General features: G+C 38.0%; 1 protein-coding gene and 1 pseudogene across 10 annotated transcripts in view; both read right to left on the minus strand.

Annotated features, from left to right (window-relative positions):
- AKAP6 (A-kinase anchoring protein 6) overlaps positions 1–25,250 on the minus strand; it is a 635,729-nt gene that overhangs the window by 444,376 nt on the left and 166,103 nt on the right. For 3 of the 10 annotated variants that reach the window (XM_058293584.1, XM_058293575.1, XM_012529179.4), the window contains one exon: positions 247–305. The exons of 4 other annotated variants lie outside the window; for them this stretch is intronic. The gene's annotated coding sequence lies outside the window, so the exon portion shown is untranslated. Of the gene's footprint in view, positions 1–65; positions 306–2,214; positions 2,297–25,250 lie in introns of all 10 variants that reach the window. 3 more of the 10 variants (XM_058293577.2, XM_058293580.2, XM_058293581.2) reach the window with 3 other exon arrangements.
- LOC131276272 (lipoyl synthase, mitochondrial-like) lies at positions 12,950–17,825 on the minus strand (annotated as a pseudogene).

The following is a 25,250-nucleotide window of genomic DNA, read 5'->3' on the forward strand; positions in this document are numbered from 1 at the left end:
AAGAACTGAAGAATATAAACTGGCCTTGCTCATTATATCTGTACATACAGCAGGGAGCCTCTAACCTTCTTGAGATTCACATTTAAATGAGGATTGACCAGGGAAGTCTTCAGGTCTACAGTCTTTTTTGGGTCCTGAAACTCCAAAGAATTTCCAGGGTGTGAGGCCTCTCTGAAGGTTCTTAACTGCTTCTTAGCATCCAGACCAGGTCCCAAGAGGTGGCTTAGAAATAGAGCAGGGACTTACTTTTTGCTGAATGTGGACTAGACATCCTCCTACTCCACAAAATTTCTGCCACAAAACACCTGGAAAATATATAACCAAAAACCTTTTAAATGCATAGCCAAACTCTCAGGAAATAAATGGAAATCCCCAAACGCCCAAAGCAAGGAGATATCAGGTATGGACATGTCTGTTACTCTGGAGGTCACCTCCAGTCTCAGTAACAAAGGGTCCTGTGTGTAAGTGGCATATGGGGTGGCCACAAGGTAGAGCCATAGAACTAAGATTCTCACATACAGCCAGGACCCTAGAAGGGCTATGCCCTCTGAGAATGGGTCGACTAGCAAAAATCTACCCACCAAGGGAGGCAAAAAAGAACCTTCTTCTCTGTCTCAGGTTGAGCTCTGACAGAGAAAAAAAATCTCCCCTGAATTTTGTAACCACAGGCCTGACACCACATGTGGGTTTGAGTTAAGGAATTAAACTACCTACCAGGGCAGGTAACCCCCCAGCAGATGAATTAACATAAAAATTTATGTTAATATGTCAATACCCCGAAGGCCCCTGGCTAAAGAAAACAGCAAGCTTCTTTGGAAAGAAACATCCTTAACTCAACCCACACAGGATTCTCATAATTAATAAGAGCTGGTGATCAGAAAATCAGAAAACATTTGAAGAAAGAAGTCACCATGATTAAGGGGTGGGGTGGGGTGTAGGTATATGGGAACTTCTTATATTTTTTAACATTTTTTGTGATCTATATATCTTTTTTAAAAAGGCAATTAAATTAAAAAAATTTTTTAAAGAGTCAGCAGAAACAATAAACATGGACTTCATAGAATTATCAGGACAAACTTTAAGACAAGTATGCTTTAAATGATTTAACAAATTTAAAAAGGAATTAAAAACATGAGAAAGGAACAAAATACTATCAAAAAAGGAACTAAGCAGATTTGAAAAAGAGATATAATAAGGAAATTTCCAACTTCTATCATTGTCAACAAGAAATGTATGATCTCAACAAGAAACCAGCCTGGGCTGGAAAAGTACTTGTCAAGAAGTCTAGAGAAGCTCAAGGTTAATATCATTACTCCACAAAGTATTTTATAATTTGTGTATCTAAGCAGGGAGTTCACAAAATGCCTTGCTTTAGGTGGCACCCTATGCTACCCCTACTGTGACATGGAGAGATTTGTCCTATCCCCTGCTGTAACAACAGTTCAATGACTGATGATTACCCAGAAGATGATATTTTTGAGAACTTGGAAGAAACATTGGATGGAAGGCTTCATGAAATCGTTTTCTCTGCAGAACCTCTTTATCGTGTATTAACCTTTTGGCTTCATATTTATATTTCATGGTATTATAAAACAAAGGCCAATATTTCAACAAGTATCAGATTAAACTCAAACCTCTATCTGAATGTCTTTTTGTATCAGACTCCTTACAGCTTCTTCCCTGTTTCCCTAAATAAGGAGTGTTTCCTTTAAATGTATTTCTAACAACCTGTAGAAATATAAGGGGGAAAATGCAGTGTGCTAAGAGTACCATCAATTTGCACCAAATCAAAATTCAGTTTCAGTGTTGGAGAAATGCCACTGTGAGCTTGCACTTTATTGATCATCATAAATTTACCTGTTCAGAAACTACCCATCCCTTCTGCTGGCTACCATTAGACTTAGCAGAAGTCTGAAACCACCTGTGCAGCCTGAATATGCTGTCTGGATGGCTGGAAAGCACAGAGATTGCATAAAACCCTGCTCATCAAATTTATGTTTCTGCTTAATCTATTCCTGGGAAATGCTGCTCCTGCAGGTCTCCTCTGCATTCCAACATGTGTGAATGACTTAGCAAAGCTTGAAGCCAAGAGAAACACAAAGGGTGACTTGAAGCCAAGCAGACCTCGCCTGACCTGCCTCAGGGTGAATAAACACCTGGTTTAAACCAAGCACTAGAGGAAGTAGATTCCAGCTGCCCAAGCCCAGGCCTCACCCCTGCGGATTTCCTCTCATCGCAGGTCAGCACCAGAGCCTCACCGCATTTGGGACCACTCTTCACTCCTTGGAAAGAGAGCCTGGAAATGCAAACAAACTCTCATTGTATCTTTTATTTAAAAACAGTGGTTTGTCTGAATGCAAGCTATTTAAAGGAAAAAAGGAGTTCTCATTTCTTAGAAAGTGATAGTTACTTATCTGAAACACAGAGGTCTCCTTGATTATAAACTTGGAAGTGACTTGTCTCCAGAGGGAGAAAATAGTCCAAGGCAAAAGCAATATTGCCAAACTAGCACAGCAGTATAACAGATTTATTTTGTGGTTAGTATGAAACAGAGAAAGTGATAGGTGATGACAGCTTTCCTGTTCAGAGTTCCTAACACTTCAGAGAAGAGACCTCAGTGCTGCATTTTCCCTAAAGGGAAAGTTGCTGGAATTTTTTAGCAACGAGGTGAGCCCTTATTTGCATAATCACTATCTGAGTTCGTTTTAGCTCTCTTTGTATTTTAGCCTTTGTGGGTTTACCAGCCCAACCTGCTTTGAAGGCCTCAAATGCCTCTTCCAGTGAAGCTATAGCTCATTTCTTTGTACCACCGAGCTGCCCATCCTGGCATAAAAAACAGAATATTTGAAAGTCTAAAGTGATGGTTCTCAAAGTATGGTCTTTGGACCAGCAATATCAGCACAACTGGGAACTAAGAAAATCAGATTATCAGCCTCCACCCAGAGCTACTGAATTGGAAGCTATGGGAATGAGCCCCAGCAATTTGTGCTTTCTCAAGCTCCTCAAGTGATTCTGATGCATGCCCATTAAAGTCTGAGAAGCACTGGTCTAAGGAAACTCCACGTTTTTGCTCTGCTGTCTACCAAACTATCGTCTAGTTTCCACTTTCCACCTATTTAAAATGGAAAGTTTTTTTACAAGTTAGGACACATTTGACTGCAAGTAATTAACACTTCACAAACTAGTTTAAACAACAAGAACACTTATTGGCTTGTGTCACTGGAAATACAGAATAAGGGCAAGTCCTAGGGTTGATCTAATCAACCAGGCCTGACTTGGTTTCCCTGGGATTCTATCAATTCTGACCTCTTCTGAGGGCCAACTTCATCCTCAGGCTTCGAGCAAGATGTAGCAACAGGACAGTTTTACATCTGCCCACAAAAGGCTCTTGAAGAACAGAGGCCTTGCTTCTGGAAACTCTCCAAGAAAAGTGAGAGAGTACCTTCCCAGAAATCCCCAGCACACTTTTCTTCTTTTATCAGGCCTGAATTGCAACACATTCCCATTGCTGAACTAAGCACCAGTAGGGATGACATTGACCAGTCAGGCCAATATCTGTGTCTGGGGGGTAGGGTCAGCATCCTGAGAGGTACCCACTTTATGTATGGGAAGGGTGATTGTCAAAACAAAATCATCAGGAGCGTATGTGGTTCAAGCGGTTGAGTGCCTGCCTCCCACATGGGAGGTCCCAGACTTGGTTCCCCACACCTCCTGAAAAAACAGGAACAAACAACAAGCAAAATAAATGAAAAGAACAACGCAGGGAAGCTAATGTGTTTCAGTGGTTGAGTGCTGGCTTCCCACATACAAGGTCCCGAGTTCAATCCCCAGCCCCTGGTAACTCAAAAAAAAAAAAAGAAAGAATGAAAGAAAAGTCGAAATCAGGATAAATGAGGGAGCAGAAAGGAGGAAAGATTTCCAAGAACATGTTTCCTAGGAAGGATAATTATCTGGTGGCTAAGACTAACTGCCACGATGTTGGCAAGCCAAGACCATAGACTTTCCTGCTTGGCACTAGATTACAATTAGTCTGGAGTGAAATTTAGCAAATCTCATGGACAAATGCCAGATTTAAAAGATAAAGAAAAACTCTATCCTTTTTCTTTCTTCTATCATTCTTACTCTTCTCCTGAACCCAATAATATATTTTTCTATTGAACTGTAGTAGTCTTTTGGCCATTACTCTGGTGATATAAATACACATTATAGGGAGGTGGATTTGGCTCAACTGATAGAATGTCTGCCTACCATGTGGGAGTCCAGGCCCGTGTGATGAGCTGGCCCACGCACAGCGCTGATGCACCAAGGAGTGCCCTGCTCCTTAGGGGTGTCCCCCGCATAGGGGGCAAGGAGTACGCCCCTTAAGGAGAGCCGCCCCATGCAAAAAAAAGTGCAGCCTGCCCAGGGACAGAGAGCTGATGCAGCAAGATGACGCAATAAAAAGAGATACAGATTTCTGGTGCTGCTGACAAGAATATAAGCGGACACAGAAGAACACACAGCAAATGGACTCAGAGAGCAGACAACGGCGGGGGAAGGGGAGAAAAATAAATAATAAATCTTTAAAAATCTTTAAAAATAAACAAATAAATACACATTATATGCAATTAAAGACATATTTCATTCACATATAATGTGTCCTGGAACTATTTCCATAGTACCAGGTGTTACTGAGAGCAGCAACTCTAAACCAGGCGTAGTGCTGAACAAAGGGGATACTATGATAAATAAGCTGGGTCCTCAACTCTCAGACCCATAGACTAACAAGGAGATAAGACACACAAACAATGAGCACAAGGGAGTGTGGGCAATAATAGAAGTATGCTCAGACTCCAAATGTATTGCAGATGCCAAAGCAAGGAACTCCATCTGGGATATGAGTGATGGCAAGGATACCCAAGGAAGGTTTTGAAGGATGAATAGGAAAACAAAAGTGTAAATTTCCAGATAATCCTTAAAAGTCAGCAGAGCCCATCATAGTATTGCACTTGCATAACAATGCAGTGGAATTGAAAATAAAGCAGGATGCTAAATTTCAGTGTAGGGCCTCAAAGGCTGTTTTATATATATATATATATATATATATATACATCTCACAACAGATATATATTTATATATATCTGTTGTGAGATGTGTTGTAAGTAATTTGTTACTAATAATAAAGTACGAGAATGTGCAAATGATTCACTACTTAATAAATTAGCGCAGGTTCAAGGTTATCACTACAATCCTGTTACTATCATTTGCATTCTCATGTGCTTTCAGAGGTGGAGGCAAAGGGGGGATAGGGTTATATTTAGCCTGCTGGGAATTGTACATATCCCTGGGTTTCCCACTGGTGTATATAGTGGATACATAGTATCTTTTCTGAGTGCCTGGTGGGCAAGGTGAGGAGGACAGCTCAAGGTTAATGCCATGTTACTACCTAATTCCTGAAGTCAACACCTTACTTGTGACCATGGCTCCTAGCAAGAAAACCAAGGAGATCCTGACTTGCACCAGGATCCACTTTATAACGAAGGCTGTTATTTAGCAGACTCTTACATTTTTACTTGCACTATTATTTCAAAGTCTTTTTCCCCTTTTTCTTTAGTTTCTAAGAATGGCAAATATATAGCCTTTAATATAATAATAAATCTATAGCTACAGGTCAGGAACTACTTCTCCAACTAAATGATAGAACCAAAATTAAGATAAAATCATGTGTTTCAGTTGACTAGTAAAGGAACCAAAGTTCGCCCAAGCAAAGACAGAATTATGCAACAAACAAGTCGAGGGGTCTGCGTGCGGGGGGTGTGTGTGTGTGCATTCAGGTGTAGAGAAAAAAAACTATGTGATATGAATATAAATTTCTAAAAGAGTAGGCTTTCTTGATTGCTCTTTGGTCATTGCCACAGTGCATCAATGATCCCACATTTCCTGTGCATTGACACTTTTAATTTTATTCTCTGAGACTCTAACTCCCACATTTTATCTCACCCAACAAAAATACAAACCCAGAGGTCATTCTCTACTCACCCCCTGGTCCCAGTTTTGAACCTTTTAATCTCCCTAATGTCATAACACAAACTTGCCAGATTCCTTTGGAATCCTAAATGTAAAGCGTAAAACATTTGCCTCAAGCAAACAGAAAGTGTATCCCTTGTGGGTGATATTCAACACATCATGAATACTCAGTAAAGTTTTATTGATGATGATATAGAAAATGACCTTGGAAGATGGGCATCAGAAAAAAACACCCTGAAATACTACTACCAAGTGGCATTCAATTTCATATACTGCTCAGATCTCACCTTAAGAAATGTTCCAGAAAAAGTTGTCAATTTCATACTCGAAAAAGCAGAATTCATATAGCTGTGGTAAACAAAATCATTAAATGTGACTGAGGGAGAGTGTTTGAAGATTGTTACTGATTTCAAATGTGCAATAATTGAAGCCTGTGGAGCCTGTTTGAAAGTAGACGTTTCCTACCTGATTTCTTTTCTCTTTAAAAAAAATTTTTCCCTTCTGATTTAATTTCTACACTACATCCTATTATTTACTAATACATTCAACTTTGCCAGTTAGAGCTGAAACAGGTAACTTTAAATACATGACAAATCTGAAGTGTTTATGAATGCATTTATTTCTTTAGAGAAAGAGCACTTTCTTCCTTCTTTATCATTATTGATCATATCCAGAAATAATAATAGTCAATGAGAGGACTGGATCCATGTGTCCTTAAATCTCTCCATGTTATAATTTTTCCTTTTAATGTTTTATTTTTAAATTTTTTAATCTTAGATTTGCATTTTGAAACAACCCCAGACCTACAAAAGAGTTGCAGAATGAAACAAGGAATTCCAACAAATCTTTCACCTAGCTTCCCCAACTGTTAACATCTTACATAACTACAGTACAATTGTCAAAACCAGGGAATAAATATCAATATAATACTATTAACTAATTTACAGGTCTCATTTAAATTTTGCCATTTGACACCTACCAATATCCCTTTTCTGGTATACGATACAATTCAGGATCACACATTGCCTTTACTTGTCATATTTTCTTAGTCTCCTCCAACCTGAGACAGTTCCTCAGTTTTTCTTTGTCTTTTATGATTTTCACAATTTTTTTCAAAATTAAAAATCTACTTTATTAATGGTTGTACATACAAATGAAACTAGACAGTCACTAAGAGTCCCTCACACTTCCATGTATTCACAAAATTATTCCAACCATCTTTATGGCTATCAGTGAAAAATTGGTTCTGCTGTTGCTTTAGATGTGCAAATTTATTTAAGTTGAAATATGCCATCTTAATTACTCCAGTGTCCTAATGTCCCAAGACAGATTGTAGTAACAGAATCTCAATTGCATCTCAAAGGACAAAAAAAAAAAAAATTCAATACATTCTACCAGACTGATATAGTTGCCAAAAAAAAATAGTTAAATTTCATGTTAACTAAATACGTTTCTCTCCTCCACTCTTAACCATTCTCCCTCCTCACCTATTGACAATTTTTTTCTTCTTTATCCAGAAACTTCAATATAAGATGATAGCCAAATTACCCAACATGGACTTTTTCAGAAAGGAAATATTATGGGGGGGAGGGAAGCCATAAGAGCCATAAGAGTACAATACAGCAAGATTTATGAATATAACACCTTTGAAATTATTTGTAGAACACTATTACTACAAGATTTACTGAACAAAAGAACTTTGTATTCCTGCAGTGATCTTCACTTTTCAAAGACTTTTCGTAAGTACCATTTCATTGCAATTCATCGCTATACTCCAGTGCAGGTAAGGAAATGCCCCTCTCTAACAGAGGAAAAAGACTTGAACAATTTGCCCTAATGTCTTCTGACTAGTACTACAATTAGGATTAGTGTTAGGATTAGAACTCAGGTCTTATTCCTAATCCTGTGTGCTGCCCCTTTGGTCCACACCCTCCAGATACTCTGTTTCACAGAATGCCAGTGGGTATACTATGAGTAAGAGTCACGTGTTCAAACATGGACTAAAAAAATTTAGACTATCTCAGAGCCTTTAATACGTACCATAAATCTCAAGAAGGGATTAGAAAACAGAACAGGCACCAGACGGGTACTGAGTGTGGCAGACCTGCGGAGACCAGTAGCCTGACCCCATTGAGTTTGAGAGACACTCTACCCAGTATTTCCTGATGTTGAGGTACCAAGTGAAACTGACACCAAGAAATGGGCCAGAGCCTCAAAGGAATCTGTTACTTTGATAGCAGCTCAGTGTCTTCTGCAGTCACAATAAAGCCCCAGAAGGCCACTGGATCTTAAACCAGGAGGTAAAGATTATCCTCAGTAGTGTACATATTGTCTTCTGCCTGACCACAGTCATAGCTGCACTTTGTCAAGCTCCAATTTAAGGGCCATTCAGTGAAACCATACTTAATAGCTGCAGCTTATTTCTCAGGTATAAATGAAATGCCTTTTGATAAGCATGACAACCAAAAGACTGAAAGACATTGTGGCAAAAATACCAATGCCAATGTAGATTCCCTTAGCAGTGGTCATCCACAGTTCTTGTGCCAGGGACACTCCAGTTTGATTGCTATGCCAAAGGCCATCTGAAGAGTGTGTGACAGTGCCATTCCCATCTGTTGGGCCACAGTGGCTTGGTAAAGCTGGTGGGTTGTGCCCTTCTTATTTCCTGGGATATTTTAAGCTGGGTTATTGTTGGCTGTTTTGGAAAAGGTAAAGTAGCTACTATTAGAGTTTTCATGCTTCTCATTTACAGTTTTTCCTTCCCTCCTATGGTCTGTTTGTCACTAACCCTTCCTCCAAAGGTTTTTCTGGATAAAGACCATTTTGACAATTTTTGAATATTGGCCTGTTGTTTACCAGAATTTCCCTCAATTTGGGTTCATCTGATGTTTTCTCATTATTAAATTCAGGTTAAGCATTTTTGGCAAGAATACTACAGAAGTTATATTGTACCTTTCTAAGTACATAATATCAGGATACATATGATGTCAATGTTTCTTATTACTGATCATGTTAACTTTGATAATTTTGTTAAAAGGATGTCTGACAAGTTTTCCACTATAGAGTTACTATTTATTATTTTCCTTTTAAAATTAACAAGTATTTTTGAGGAGATATTTTGAGACTGGTGCAAGTACTTTTGTCTACTAATTTTAGCATTCATTGGTCCTTCCCTGTAATAATTATTGTAGTATTAGATAAATGGTGATTTTTCTATTTCCATTATTTCTTCTACATTTATTAGTTAGAACTCTACTATAAGAAGTCATCTCCTTTCTCCCTATTTTAACACTTTGAGATCATGGGTATTTATTTTATCCTGTAGATTATAATCCTACTATCATTTTTTTGTTTTGCTTAAATTGTTTTAGATTTGGTAAATGATAGCTCCTTCAAGTTGATTCCTATACCCACTGTCATTTCTTGACAATGTCCATAATTTCTCATGTAATAAAATGGTCTAGGCTCATCTTGTGCTTTCTCTGACTTACCCCTGAAACTGGTCATTTCTCTGAGGATCCTGGGTTCCTTTTTTAAAAATTATTCATTCAATCAATACTTATTGAGTACCTACTATATATCAAGCAATATTCCAGGTTCTAGGAATACATCAGTGAAAGCAACAGACAAAAATTCCTGCCATTTCATCAGCAGATGAATATATGAACAAAATGTACTATAAACACACAAAGGAATATTATTCAGCTGTGAAAAGGAATGAAGTTCTGAGACATGCTCAATTGCTTTTATTGGAAATGCCTTTTTCCAGAGAAAAGTATTTAGAAACCAAGATCTGGACACTGGGTGTGATCATGGCTATTGGGTTTTCATTGCCTCTGGACTCTTTCATTGGATAAAACTAGGACATATTTGTATGCATACCAGCCCATACATACATATACATCTATTTCTACATACGTCTTTGTATATTTTTAAACACATGAGTTCATACTTACATCTCCATTTCTACTCCACCACAGGAGTCTAGAATGCCTTCCCTCTTTTCTTATTTGTAATTTGTTTCTCTAAGAGTGAAAGATTTGGCTTTCATTATCCACAGTATATTTATTTATTTGCTCTAGAATATACATAGATCATTTCAAAATTGCTAACCCACACCCCTGTGGAAAAATAAGTTATTAAGTAGAGTTTACCATATTTGTGGACAGGTTTTTTAGTCTTTAGCCTCACAGCATATAGTTAAAATTTGCTTTGAAAGTTGCTTAGATTAGTTCTTTCCTTTCCTACCCCGTTCAGTGTGGTTATGTTATTCATATGTAATTGATTCATTTGATACTGTTTGCCTTCCATTTTGAGTTTCCTGTTCATCCTGTCCTGGATGACTGTTTGAGTATGTGAAACATTAGCATGGTTCTAAAAGTGAGATGTATACATAAAGGCATGCTCAGAGAGGTGTCACTCCCCATCATCACTCTTCCTCCTTTCCATTCTCCTGTTCTTTTCCAACTTGTTGCCACTCACCCCTGTATGCAACCAAGCACATTAGCTTCTGGCTTATGTTTCCTGTATTTCTTTTTTTCCCAAATGTTTATTTTCTTATTTTTCTATCTTATGTATCATTTTTGTTTTGTTTTTTTTTCACTTAACAATATATCCAAGGAAACCATTTCATGGTTCATACAAGATAATAATTTATTTTCAAATCTTCTGTCTTGGGGATGAAAATTTCTTCAGATGGATAGAGGAAAACCATAGGACAGCTTGCTCAAATTATGGAATATTAGAACTAATATTTCCCAGAAGAAATAGTCTCTAAAAATAGCAGTGGCTCACATAAGCATTCTCCTTTAATTGCACAAGGTAGCTCCACACTAATATACAATAAAGCATTTCACTCAGACACTGATAACAAAATATATCTCACATAGAATATTTTAAATTATTTGATCACTTCTGGTATCTCCCTTGTGAGCTTGTATTTTAACTACTGGCTAATTTAATAAATTATTAATGATTATTTACTGAACACCTTCTGGATGCCAGTAACTGTAGGCTGAGGTACTCTGTGGTTAAGGAGATAAGAACAGTGAATCAGAACTAACAATGCCCAACTATAAAGCAAGGCTATGAACCAGAAAAGTGGCGTAAAATGTGTCCTGGAAATCCAGAGGCAGAGAGTCCTCCCCAAAGGGATGGTTAGAGACACCAGCACATTTGTGCTTGTTATTTATATTACTGAATCAATGGTTCCCAAATTTTCTATTAGTGAACCAAAATAAGCCTGAGAAATAGCTAAAAGGAGAAAGCATCCATCAGTGGTGGATGTTTCAATTCACTGGACCCTAATTGTGCTTTTGATGTATATATTTAATCATCACTGGAAAACAATGAAAAACCACAGGAACCAATAGACTAGAAAGAAAAACAAAAAACAAAAATCAAAAGAAACATTAGCAGGCTAGAAAGCAAAAGAAAGAAATGACAACTAACTAAACTTCTCGTGGCTTTTTGCATGGTCTGTTGATCATTAACATAGATAGCATAGTATTAACAGAATTTTGAATCCTTCTATTCACATCAGTCTTACCTGTTAAAAATACCCTGTCTTGGCTGTAAACTAGTGTTTCCCAACCTTTTCTCATTATCAGTACCTCCCCACCAAGTGCTATTTTAGACATTTTTTTCATAATCTCCCACTCATAAAATTATAATACCAAGCTATAATATATATATACTGTAAGTATATCTGTGCATAATATATATATATTTAAAAAGTCAGACTTTTTTGCCCACCAACAACCAATTTTCACCCCCTGCAGGGTATTATTGCCCCTGTGGGAAATGCTTGCTCTAGACATTCTCCATGATGCCATATGAAAGTCTTCCATTTCCAAAATGAAAATGAATGACATGAGAAATAATCAATTGAATGCTAACCTACTAAGTAAGAAACAAGAGGAAAAGTAGAAGGGAAAATAATCACTTAGTACTGAAAAAAAAAGAAATAGAAAGTATAAATCAAGAATAAATGAAAACAGATCTTGTGCATTAATAAGACTCCACAGCAGTTGAAAATGGCTCTATGGTAGAGTTAACCGTCTTTGACAATGCTAAACCTTATGCTCAACCATTAAAGACAACTATCTTCACTGATAATAAAACTGCGGTTATACTTCCCATGGGCAGAAAATCGCCAAATGTTTTAGGTTTGTATCATATTTAGCTCTATCACTCATGGCCTTACTATCAGAGAAATGTTAGCAAACAAGCAAATTAAGTCACCTTTTTCATATAATGCACAGAAAAGGCCATTTTATTAGAGTTTGTAAAATTAGACCTAAAGAAAATAATCTAAGAATGAATGACTCACTTTTCAAGAGCAGGCAAGTTGGGTTTTTTTTCAGTGCAATGACAAAATTAGGAGATTCCCCTTGACATTAACCATGCTGAGTGTGCTGAAGAAGTTATGGGAATACAGGGAGAGCATTTCCCAAGGAAGCTGGAGAAACCAATAGTGGGTCTTTCCCTCCCTAATGCCCCACTCTCCCTAGAAACAAACACTGGCAAGGAACTAGCATGATATGCTTTTGTGAAATTAAAATAAGGGTATTTCCTTTCTTTTTTTTCCTTTCTAGAAGTTCTTATTTTTAATTATATGGTTAATAGCAAGGCCTTATAAAGATGTTTTATGATTACACCATAGCATTTATAGCAACAAAGAAGATATGCTAAAAAAAAGTGAATTATTATAATTAAATATATAAACTTATTGACATTTTAAAATATTTTTAATGTAATTGTCTTTTTTTTCATTTTTTATTATCTTTTTTTTAAAAAAAGATAGATAGATGACATTTTTCTTAAAACATAAAGAGTTAGGGTACATTCACTGAAGTCTGGGCATTCTGGCTCCACCTCTGTTACCAATTGGAATCATATTTTTAAGATTCCCATGATCTTGAAGGTCTTGGCTGTTTAAGTTTTAGATTGTTTTTGTTTTTCTTTTGGCCACTAGATTTTTCAGGAAAAAATCACCTACTTTATATGAAGAACTCACCAGAGGGCCATTTCATTTCACTGGCAGTATAATGAAAGCTAAGTTCATTTCCTTCTTTTTCCCAGTATTTGAACTTTTCAGGAGTATTATATTTTTCAACCCTAAGCTCACTCTTTGTTGGCTGCATATATTGTCCTAAAATCAAAAGGTCCATGTCTACCTCATGAAGTGCTTTCATTGTTGCATATACTTGTTCATCATTCTCGCCTAAACCTAACACTATAGATGTTTTAGAAATAACATCATCTTAAGATGTAACTCATTTCCACCAGGGTGGGTCTTAACCTTCTTACTGCAGTCCTTTATAAACAGAGGAGGAAAAAGCCACAGACACAGGAGAAAAGCTGCAGAGACACTAAAAGTCTACCTGGAATCAGCAGAGCAGAAAGGCACAGAAAAGGCCCCCAAGAGGCTAGGTCTACAGAGCAGCTGGAGGCTGGAGAGGCCCAGAGGAGGGGGAGAGAAGAGTGAACAGGCATTGTGCCCTGCCCTGTGCTTGATCACCCACAACTGTAGCTCCTGTAGAAATAATCTTGAGATGACACCACCATGTGCCTGATTCTCTACAGCTGCAACTTGGTGAAACAGCACCTCCTGATAATGCCTTGGCTTAGGCACTTTTGGCCTCAAAGCTGTACACTTTTAACCTAATAAATTCCCATTACAAAAGCAAAAAAAAAAGAAATAACATCAGGCTGAACTTCTGTGGCATGTTTCAGTACACATAGAGACTGGTCAAAATTGGCTAGCGGGGGGAGCGAACTTGGGCCAATGGATAGGGCGTCTGCCTACCATGTGGGAGGTCCACAGTTCAAACCCCGGGCTCCGTGTGGCCCATGCACAGTGCTGATGAACACAAGGAGTGCCGTGCCACACAGGGGTGTCCCCCACGTAGGGGAGCCCCACGTGCAAAAAGTGCACCCCGTAAGGAGAGCCGCCCAGCATGAAAGAAAGTGCAGCCTGCCCAAGAATGGCACTGCACACACGGAGAGCTGACACAACAAGATGATGCAACAAAAAGAAACACAGATTCCCGGTGTTGTTGATAAGGATAGAAGCGGTCACAGAAGAACACTCAGCGAATGGACACACAGAGCAGACAACTAGGGGGGTAAGGGGAGAGAAATAAATAAATAAAATAAATTGGCTCAGGGATCAAGAACTCTTCTCTGTAATTCTGGAACTGTTTCTACATTATGTGTGTACACTTCTAATCCTGAAAAAGCATCTTTCTCTATTGCTTTCAGATCTCCTTGGAAATCAGAGATGAGGCATTCCACAAGAATTTTTGGATTCCTTTCCTTTAAGCATGACACAGTCTTTGCGAAGTATTCAGCTCCCCCATCAGGCATATCATCTCTATCCACAACATAATCCAGACCCCACTCTGCAATTGCCTTTACAGTACTGTGGGGCTTATTGGCATCCAGTGGAGATCACCAAACACAAAATTTTGGTGGTCTGGTCCATTCCATAAAAATTCCTTTTTTCTTCTGGCAAGGAACTCAGTGCTCTGCCTGGGCTGCAAAAATATCTTCCAAATACCTCAAGTATTTGTGTTTCAGAATGAAGACCTTTCTCAGCAACCAAACTGTTGACATTCCAGAAAATGGTATGAGACTTGATGCTTTGTCTTTTTCTTGCATCTTTACTAATGACCTTGTTCTATGGCTTCACAGATATGTTTTCTCTTCTAGTCAACATCACACTGATAGGATCTCCTTTCATTTTTGAGACTTTCATGTCTGACAGGTGATCTAATTTCCCCCAGGATCATACAACTACTACATGATGGAACTTGGATTTAAATCCAGGTCTAATTCCAAAATTAATGACCTTGTCCCATCAGGAATCCAGGTCTTGATATAGTCACCTACAGCTCTTCTTGACTTTTTTTCTTTTCTTGTAGAAACATACATATAACATAAAAATTTTATGTGTATAACTCAGTGGCATTAATTATATTCACAATGTAGTGCCACTATCACCTTCATACATTACCAAAACTTTTCTTTCACCCAGAACTCCATCCATTAAGCAAACACTCCCCATTCTCCCCTTCTCCTAGTCTCTCATAACCACTACTCTGCTTTCTCTCTCTACAGACTTGAGATTTCTAGATATTTCATATAAGTGTAACATTTGACAGTATTTGTCTTTTGTGCCTTGCTTAATTCAGTGAACATAATGTTTTCAAGTTTCATCCATGTTGGAGTGTTTTTGACAAGAATTTAGCACTTGGCTGATTTATTTCCTCAATAGTAAAATAGAATAAGGGCCAGGAACCAGCTCAGCACCATGTGGTGCCTCTCTCCTCTTATGCCAACCCACTGCATTCTCTCCTCTCACAAATGCTTCCTGGATTCCTCCTGCCTCCACTGGAAGCTGACAGGTCAATGGAATTCCTGGCCTCTGGGTGTTGCCACATGAGCCACCTGAGGTGGGTGAAGAAACTCTCCTGGTCAAAGAAGAGTAAACAACCAGCCTGGGCACAGCTGATGGCCAGTGTGGCCTGACCTTGAGTATGTCCTGCTGCCTCAAAGAGTCTTTCTCTGGCCCTCAGATATGACTTCCTCAGGCTGGGAGCATGTACCACTCCACCCAGGAGCCATCATGTTTAGCCACATAGGGTTTGCCACACAGATAGGCCCCCAGCACCACATGGCAGACTATGATGCTGGAATCACATGTGGCCACCAGTGACTGGGACTAGCCCACCTTCTTCTCCCAGAACATGTGGTAGATCTCCTCAGGGCTCTTCTCCAGCCCTCCTGGATCAGAAAGCCTGTGAAGGAGATGGTCACCGTGCCCTGGATATGGCCAGGTTCAGTACTGTCTCAGGGCTCAGGCTTGGTACCTAGGAACAAGCTGGCAGTGCTGGTGTCCTCCATCTGGAAGAGTCAAAAGGGATGTTTTCCTTGATGTTCTCATACAACTAGAGAACGGCAGGTCAAGGCAGCATGGAACCCTGCAGGTGCTGGACTGAGTGGGAGGTCCTGGCACTCACTGCCAGTCACAGAGGCCACCATTAAGCTGCAGCAACATGGCCCAGTGGCCAAAAGTGTGGAACATCCCCCAGAATTGCAGCAACATGTAGAGCCCCCAGTTGCTGGGCATAATAGAACACAACACCATGTGACTGTAGGGTGATAAGTGGTTGCTGCACTGGTCAGTGTTGAAGAAGGTGGTACCCAGGATGTGGCACTCCTTGAACTTGTAGTAATGATGAGGTCAAGCTTGTGTAGGTACCAGGAGGCATCAGCAGCCTTTTTCCTGATGAAATCTGTTATAGGCAGATACCAAATTTTGTTTATCTATTCATCTGTTGTTTTTACCTTTGGGCTACTGTAAATAATGTTTCTATGATCACTGATATACCAGTACCCATATGAGTCCCTGTTTTCAATTCCTTTGAGTATGTATCTAGGAGTGAAATCACTGGTTCATATGCTAATGCTACAGTTTAACTTTTTGAGGAACTGCCAAATTGTTTTCCATAGCAGCTATAAAAACATTCCCACCAGGGAAGTGGGAGTAGCTCCATGGTTGAGCACCTGCTCTGCAAGTATGAGGTCCTGGGTTCAATCTCCGGTACCTCCTTAAAAAAATTCCCACCTATGCATGAGGGTTTCAATTTCTCCACATCTTTTTTTTAAATTAATTTCCATCCTAGTGGGTATGAAGCGGTATTTCATTGTGGGTTTGCATTTCCCTAGTAACTACTGATGTTGAACATCTTTTCATGTGCTTGCTGGTTGTTTATATATTTTCTTTGGAAAAATATTTGCTGAGGTGTTTTGCCCACTTTTAAATTGGGCTGTTCCTCTTTTGTTTTTGAGTTTTAGGAATTTTTAAAAATATATTTTGGGTATTAAGCCTTTATCAAATATATTTCCAACTGTTTTCTCCCATTCTGTAGATTGTCTTTCGATTTTACTGATGATGCTTTTGATGCACAAAAGTTTTTTATTTTGATGAAGTTCAATTTATATTTTCTTTTCTCCCTCATGCTTTTGGTGTCATATCTAATCCACTGCTATATCCAAGGTCATGAAGATTTTTCCGTATGTTTTCTTCTAAGAGTTTTATGATTTTAACTCTAATCTTTGTGTTATTGGTCCATTTTGAGTTAATTTTTGTATGTGAAGTAGGGGTCCAACTTCATTCTTTTGCATGTGGAAATCCAGTTTTCCCAGCACCATTTGTTGAATAGACTATTCTTTCCCCATTGGCAGCCTGGCTGAAAGACAATTGGCCATATATATGTGAAATTCTTTCTAGACTCTCAAGTCTATTCTGTTGGTTCTTCCTGACTTTTTGACGCCACTTCTTCCTCTGCTTTATGCTTTCCTTCTTCCTTAATGTACTGGCACACAAAACCTGCAGACCTTCATATTCCCTTAATTATCTCCTCCTTTCTTCCTTAGTTAGTGCTGCACAAGCACTGGTTTACTCCTCCTCTTTCAGACTTGGATGAAATATAACATGATTTGGCTTCCTAGGGGCTGCTGAAAATCAATGATGCAGTCTGGAAGTGTGGGGGAATAAATTTCTCATAAGGTGAACCCTGACCAGTGGAAAATGGGAAAAATGAAAGACCTGGAAAAATAAATGCGACCTTTGTTTTCTCTTCCATGGGTACTTGAAGGTGCACATCATTCTTGGGACTCTTCTGGAGGAGTTCCCAAACATGCCTGCTGAGAGACCTGCTCTTCATTGTCAATTGTTAGCCAGTAAAGTAATGCTTTTCCATTGTTGGACATTTTCCTCACCTTTCCTTCCCTTTTACTCTTAACCCCATCGCCAGGGTGTACCTTCAAGTAAAGCACCTAAGTGCTTACCTTGGGCTCTGCTTGTTAGAGGAACTAAGCAAAGACTCTCTTACTTACCTTAATAATATTTAGGACTTTTCAGCAGTGCTATAGTGTATTTTTATATAGAAATATACTTTTCTACTCTTAAGGTATGGTACTACGTTCAAAAACAATGGGGAAAATAAGAAAACTACCACTTAAAATCCTACTATCTAAGTAATCAATGTCATCATTTTTCTGTATATTCTTCTGGTGTTTTCTGAATTTGTTTTCCATAATTTATACTAATAATTATAATGATAATGATAAAATTCTGTTAAGAAATTAAGAGATATCTTAAGAATTACAAATGATAGTTAAAAGAGAACAGTATTTAGACAGTCAAAAAATGTTAGTAGAACAAACTATGCCTTTTGGGTATTCAGTTTGTTTTTAAACTTAAAGTAGGACAACATATGTCAGACAGTCTATTCTACATTTATTATTTGCTTTAAATACTAGGTAGAACTTAATATTTTGATATTACCTTTACTTCTGTTTTTTCAAAGTTTTTAATGAGAAGGAATGACAGATGAGTAATATTCTAAAGTAATTTTCATATGTCTTGGCAATCTCTTAAAACTCTGGTTTTGATTCATCATTAGGGTTACCTCATTCACTAGAATATAATGCTGTGTACTCCCACGGTGATAGGGTTTTATGTCTAGGTTCAATTCTGGATTAACAAACATATTCTTGTAACAAATCAAGAAGTGTACAGAAAAACGATCTACTATTCATGCTTCTTAGTTAATGTGCTCAAAACAAAACATATCCCTAAATGGATGTTTTATGTATACTCACATATTTCATTTGCAGTGGTACATTAATGTCATATTTGACAACGATGGGCTTTTTTAAAGAAATGACTTATACGTTCCACGATTTCCCAGATCCATCAACACAATGGAATGTGAGGCAATCATTTTAAAGAGTGGTGAATATCTAAATTCTCTGATGTAGAAAGATGTTCATGATGTATTGAGTTAAATGTGCAGATAACAAGGAACTTCCACTTCTGACAATGAGGCAAACACAGCAGGATCCAGAATTACTCTCCCACTGTAAATGACAAAAATACTGGATAAAATATAAAATACCTGTTTTCGGCAGGGCTGGGACTAGGGTGAGGCAAGAAAAGTGCTTAGGGTACAAAATTTAAGGAGGCATTCCTTTTTAAGGCCAACCCTACACGTGCATGACCCTCAGAGTAAGGGTCTCTTTACATTTTATATCCTTGGTGCCTCTCGTCACCCTACTCTTGCCCCTGGTTTTCAGGCATTGGACTGTGGGTAGTAGCACAACTATGATTCCTGAAAAAAGGAAAATAAATGAGATCAGCCTTACAATAGGCCCAGGTTTCTGCCTGGAAGTAAATTCCAAACCACAGTACAGGAAGAGGAAACCCATAGACAGATGGTGGTCTCACTGAGTTAAGGAGATAGAAATCAGAGTTTGGAGAGGGCATCGCAGACCTCTGGTATTTGGCAGGGCAGAGTACCAGAGAAGAGGGAGCCTGCAAAGAGAAGGGCTCCAGAAATATGAATAGGAGTCTCCTTGAGTCTCTGGCTAAATATCAACCTGTGAATGCATAGGATGAAACATCACAAAGCTGGGCAAAGAACAACAAATAACAATTAACGAGGGATATAGGCTAAACAATCCCAAAAGCTCACACAAACCTCAGAATTACACAAGCTCCCATTAGCCAGAATAGAGAGACTTCTTTGAATATACAGGGTATTCTAAAGAAACCCCAGAAGGGTCTCTAGTATTAGAACTAAACTATTATCCATGAAGTAAAGGCTGCTCTATAAAAGCTTATGATTAAAACTCTAAAATGTTGACATGATCTGTAAGAAATCTAACTTCCGCCAGAAAAAACAACACTCTTTAAAGAAGTACAACAAAATTCAGCACATGCAATGTAAAACTCACAATAGCTGGTATTGAATCAAAAATTACCAGTCATACAAAAAAGAAGAAAAATGAGAACTATAATGAGAAGGAAAAAATCAGCCAATAGAAACAGCAGAAATGATACATATGATGGAATTAGCAGACAAGAACATTAAAAGAGCAATCATATCTGTGATTAACATGCTCAAGGATTTAAAGAAAAAAATGGACAAAATGAGAAGAGAAATGGAACACATTAAAAAAGGAACTTTAGACATTAAAAATTCAATATCTTAAATGAAAAGTTCATAGGATGAGATTGCCAGCATATTAGATATTATAGAAAAAAAGATCAATAAACTTTAAGGCATCACAATAAAAACTATCCAAAGTGAAACACAGAGAGAAAAAGTCTGAAAAAAAAAAAGAGAATAGCACCTAAATGACCTATAGAACAACATAAAACATTCTAACATATGTGCAATTGGAGCCCCAGAAAGGGAAGAGGATCAGACAAATATATTTGAAGAAATAATGATTGAGTAGTTTTCATTGAAATACTATATGCCCACAAATCCAAGAAATTCAATAATTCCAAGTAGGATAATCACAAAGAAAATTACATGAAGGCACATCATAATCAAATTGCAGAAAATCAATGTAGCAGTTTGATATTATTTATGGATTCCAAAAAGGATTGTGTTTATAAACTGGTCTCTTCTGGCTATGATCCCCTTTGATTGTATTAGAGTCAGCTGACATGTCTTTGATTAAATTACGTTAAGATTAGGGCTTTGATTCTACCATGTCAGTAGGTTGTAACTCAGGTTAAGTCCCTGCTCCCTTGGTGGCCTGATATAAAATGGCACTCACTCAAGAAGACACAGAAGAAGATATACAGGAGGGGAGAGAGCTTAACAGATACCAGAGAAGAAAACTTTGTCATAACATGGAAGAAGAAAGAACTTTGATCCTGCAATGTGGGGAAGAGAGACAAGCCCTATGCCAGCCTACAGCTGAGATCAGAAGAAGCTGGGCCCAGGAAGACTTAAGAAGAAGAAGGAAGGAGAGACAAGGCAGAGACCACCTACCATCTTGCTCCAACACATGGCAACTGACTTGGGTGGGAAGGCAACCTTGAGCCAGACTCTTTAGGGCCTTGTAACTGTAAGATTTTACCCCAAATAAATATCCTTTATAAAAGCCAACAGATTTCTGGTTGCTTGCCTCAACACCCCTTTGACTGACAATTAAACCACTATTAAAGATTAATCTTAAAAGCAATCAGAGAAAAAAGATACTTTATATACAAAGGAACAAATGAAAAATGGTCACAGATTTCTTGTCAGAAACCATGCAAGTCAGAAGACAACAAAATGACACTTTTAGTCTGCTGAAAGTAAACCACTGTCAATCTAGAATACTACATCCTGTGAAAATGTGTTTCAAAAATGAGGGTAAAATTCATTTCTTTTCAGGCAAACAACAGCTGAGAAAATTTATCACCAGCAAACTTGCACTACAGGAAATTTTAAACCAAGTTCTTCAGGCAGAAGGTAGATAATACCTAATAAAAACATGTGTCTGCACAATGGAATAAAGATGGCAAACGTGATACATATACATGCATGAGTAACATTTTCCCATTTTAAAAATGACACTGAGAAATAACAGATTATTTAAAGCAAAATAATAACAAAGTATATAGGGATTTATAACATATATAGAAGTAAAATATATGGTAAAAATAGTACAAAGGCCAAGAGGGGCAAGTTGAAGGTTTTATATTCTTGCATTATGTATGAAGTAATGTAATTTTATCTGAAGATAGACTATGACAAATTAAAGATGAATATCATAAACATTAGAATAAAAATGCTGTATAGTAGTTATAGAGGAGATAAGTAAATACATTATAATAAAATACTCAACCCAAAAGAAGGTAGGAAGAGAAAAAGAAAACAAAGAATATACAGCCAAATACAAAACAAATAGGAAGGTGGTAAATTTAAATCTAATCACATCGATCATTATAATAATTACATAATTGCCTAAATATTACAATTAAAAGAAATTTTTATTATTCAGGATAAAAAAGCAAGACCCACTACATGTTATTTAGGCACCCATTATATATATATATGTATGTATGCATATGTATAAAAACACAGATAAGTTAAAAGAATGGAAAAAGATATACCATTGGAAAACTAGAAAATCTCTATCAATATCAAACAAAGTAGACACAGAATGAGGAATAATACCAAGGAGTAAAAGAAACATATCATAATGATCAAAGAAGCAATTGATCAAAATCATAAAGCATGGCAGTGAACTTGGCCCAGTGGTTAGGGCGTCCACCTACCACATGGGAGGTCCGCAGTTCAAACCCAGGGCCTCCTTGACCCGTGTGGAGCTGGCCCATGCACAGTGCTGATGCACACAAGGAGTGCCCTGCCATGCAGGGGTGTCCCCCATGTAGGGGAGCCCCACACGCAAGGAGTGCGCCCCCTAAGGAGAGCCGCCCAGTGCGAAAGAAAGTGCAGTCTGCCCAAGAATGGCGCCGCCCACACGGAGAGCTGACACAAGATGACGCAACGAAAAGAAACACAGATTCCCATGCCACTGACAACAACAGAAGGGGACAAAGAAGACGCAGCAAAATGGGCACAGAGAACAGACAACCGGGGTGGGCGGGGAAGGGGAGAGAAATAAATAAATAAATAAATAAATAAATAAATAAATAAATAAATAAATAAATAGTTCTTTTTTAAAAATCATAAAGCAATCCTATAGTTTTTCAAACTCCTAACAGAGTTTCAACATTCAAGAAGCAAAAACTGACAGCCAAATGGAGAAATGAACCAATCCACAATTATAGTGGGAGATTTCAACAATCGTTTCTCATAATTGACAACAACAAAGAAACACAAAGTCAACAAAGACATAGATGATTTAAACAACACTATCAACCAAATTTATCCTAAAAATTTGTAAGGAAACTCAAGGGACCCAATATGGCTAAAATAATTTTGAAAAGGAAAAAAAAGTAAGAGAACTTATACAACCTGATTTTAAGACTTACTTTTAAGACTGTAGTAATTGGCATAAAGGTAGACACATTGACCAATGGAACCGAACTGGGAACTCAGAAATAGACTCTCACATCTACAGTCTAGTGATTTTGGACAAGGTGGCCAGCCCTCCCAGCTCAGCCAGAACAGTCTACTTAAAAAATTGGTGTTGGGAGAACTGTATATCCATATCCAAAAGAAAGAAAGAGAACCCCTATATCGCATATTACACAAAAATTAACTCAAAATGGATCAAGGACCTAAAAATAAAAGCAACAGCCATAAAACTCCTATAAGAAAATGTACGAAAACATCTTCAAGATCTTCTGGTAGACAGTAGATTCTTAAACCTTACACCTAAAGCATGAGCAACAAAAGAAAAAATGGAAATTTTGGGATCTCCTCAAAATTAAACACTTTGTACCTCAAAGGACTTTGTCAAAAGTGTGAAAAGGCAGCCAACTCAATTGGAGAAAATATTTGGCAATCGCATATCCGATAAGGGTTTAACAGCCATGATATATAAAAAGATCATACAAGTTGACAACGAAAAGACAAACTACCCAATTAAAAAATAGGCAAAAGACTTGAAAAGACAATTTTCCAAAGGAGAAATACAAATAGCAAAGAAACACATGAAAAAATGCTAATCATCACTAGAGATTAGGGAAATGCAAATCAAAACTACAGTGAGATTTCATATCTACTAGACTGGCTGCTATTAAAAAGTTGGAAAACTGTATATGTTGGAAAGGATGTGGAGAGATAGGAACTCTTATTCACTATTGGTAGGAATGTAGACTGGCACAGCCACTGTGGAGAACTGTTTGGCAGTTTCTTAAGAAGTTGAATATATTCTTGTCATGTGGCCTGGCAATACCATTACTAGATACACACCCAGAAGAACTGAGAGCAGAAACACAGACAGACATCTGCACACCAATGTTCATAATGGCATTATTGACAATTGCCAAAAGTTGGAAACAACCAGGCATCCATCAACCGATGAATGAATAAAGAAATTGTTGTGTATACACAGGATGGATTATTAGGCAGCAGTAAGAAGAAATGAAGTCACGAAGCATATGACAACATGGATGAAAGTGAAGGACATTATGTTGAGTGAAACAAGCCAGATACAAAAGGACAAATACTGTATGATTGTGCTAGTATGAACTAAATATATTGTGCAAACTCAGGGAGTTAATAATTAGAATATAGGTCACCAGAAAAAAGAAGGAGGGTAGAGAATGGAAAGTTGACGGTTAATCTGGTAGAACTGGTAAAAAGGTTGTTTGTAAATCTTTGGAAATGAACAGAAATGTAACTAGCAGATCTATTATACAGGTATGACAGTGGTTGAAAGGGAAAGTCTAAGCAATATGATAGCCAGGCCCTGACCTCAACAGACTACAGCTCCTACACTCTGATTTATTGGACTTACTCGATTCAGCTAACATGGAGTTGAAGAATGTCAACCACCACACCATGGAGCCTAGAGTGCCTACAACTGAAAGCAGGAGGATTGCATCCAATATCCATGTGGAATCTAAACCCCCTCTTGACATAGATGTGGAATGGACACAACCAAGCCAAGGTCCACAGGAGGGAGGAATACAGCAAGGATCAGAGTGGACTTAATGATATTCTATTCATGAACTATTGTGGTTAATAATCGAGAAAATGTGGCATTGATGTGGAAAAAGTGGCCATGGTGGCTGCTGGGTGCAGGGAAGGGGAGGAAGAGAAGAGATGTGGAGGCATTCTCAGGACTTGGAGTTGTCCTGGGTGGTGCCCCAGGGACAATTGCCAGATGTTGTATGTCCTCCCATGGCCCACTGGATGGAACGTGGGAAAGTGTGGGCTATGGTGTGGAACACGGGACATGGGGTGCAGCGATGCCCGGAGATATACTCACCACTAGATGCAATGGGTGTGACATGATGATGGGGGAGAGTGTTATTGGGGGAGGGGGGGCCGGTGGGGCAAATGGGGACCTCATATTTTTTTAATGTAATATCTTTTTAAAAAATGAATAAATTGAGTAGAATTTGAAAAAAAAAGAAAGAAAGGGAAAGTCTAAGGTTGTGTATCTTACTAGAAGGAAAACTAAAAACTATAACATGGAACTGTACAAGACAATACAACCTCGTAAAACATGAATATGGGTGATATTACATGTATGACTGTTTTTACAAAATATAAATACAAATATACTAGAGAGAAGGAAAAAGAATAGCAGCTATATACGACAGGGGAAGCATAAGAGAGACTGAACGGTGATGAGTTTAGTTTGTTTTTTGTTTATTACCATTATTATCATTGGAATAATGAAAGTGCTCTAAGAATGATTAAAGTGATAAATGCACAAATACGTAATTAGACTGAATACCACTGATT

This window comes from Dasypus novemcinctus, chromosome 3 (genome assembly GCF_030445035.2).
Source record: "Dasypus novemcinctus isolate mDasNov1 chromosome 3, mDasNov1.1.hap2, whole genome shotgun sequence".
Classification (NCBI taxonomy): Eukaryota; Metazoa; Chordata; class Mammalia; order Cingulata; family Dasypodidae; genus Dasypus; species Dasypus novemcinctus.